Genomic DNA, 669 nt, shown 5'->3' with positions numbered 1-669 from the left:
AATTCTAGAAAATAAGTACGTGAATTAAAATATCTAACTCTCCTCCGTTTAACCCTCTACTCTTAATAGGGTTAAACTCGCCGGATTCACACCAAACTCCACCACCACTTTAATTCATCAATCCTAACATTCTATAATAAATACCAAGGAAATCCAACGGCCGGATTTTCATTCTAATAACCGGCATTTTCTCCGATCTCCGAAAAATTCCAAACCTAACCAAAACTCATCCAAAAATTCCAAACTATACTTCAATAAACTCCTCTTATTAAAACCATCTCAAAAACAGGAAAAACTGCCCTTAAGGGGGCGGCGGTCGGCAGCCGAACTCCGGCGACCTCTAATGGCTACCAAATTTTGACACAATCTTCCTCTCAACATCCCAAACAACTTTCATAACTATCATTAAGTCCAATTTCAAGCCTAAACATGCCAATCGAACAAAAACACAATCAAGAACCCTAGAAGATTCAAACCTTCGATTCTCCTTACCTAGCTCGAGTTAGGATGAATCCTTTTAGGGTCTAGCTGCTGGGAGGGAGAGCTTCAAGTTGAGACCAACAGCTCTGGCTATGGTGAAAGTTTCCGGGTCGAGAGAGCTCAGGAGAAAGAGAGAAGGAAGAGGGAGAGAGAGAGAGAGAGTGTGTGGCGTGGGTCTTTCCGACCCCC

Source organism: Fragaria vesca, linkage group LG3 (assembly GCF_000184155.1).
Source record: "Fragaria vesca subsp. vesca linkage group LG3, FraVesHawaii_1.0, whole genome shotgun sequence".
NCBI lineage: Eukaryota > Viridiplantae > Streptophyta > Magnoliopsida > Rosales > Rosaceae > Fragaria > Fragaria vesca.
This window is presented reverse-complemented; position numbering follows the sequence as displayed.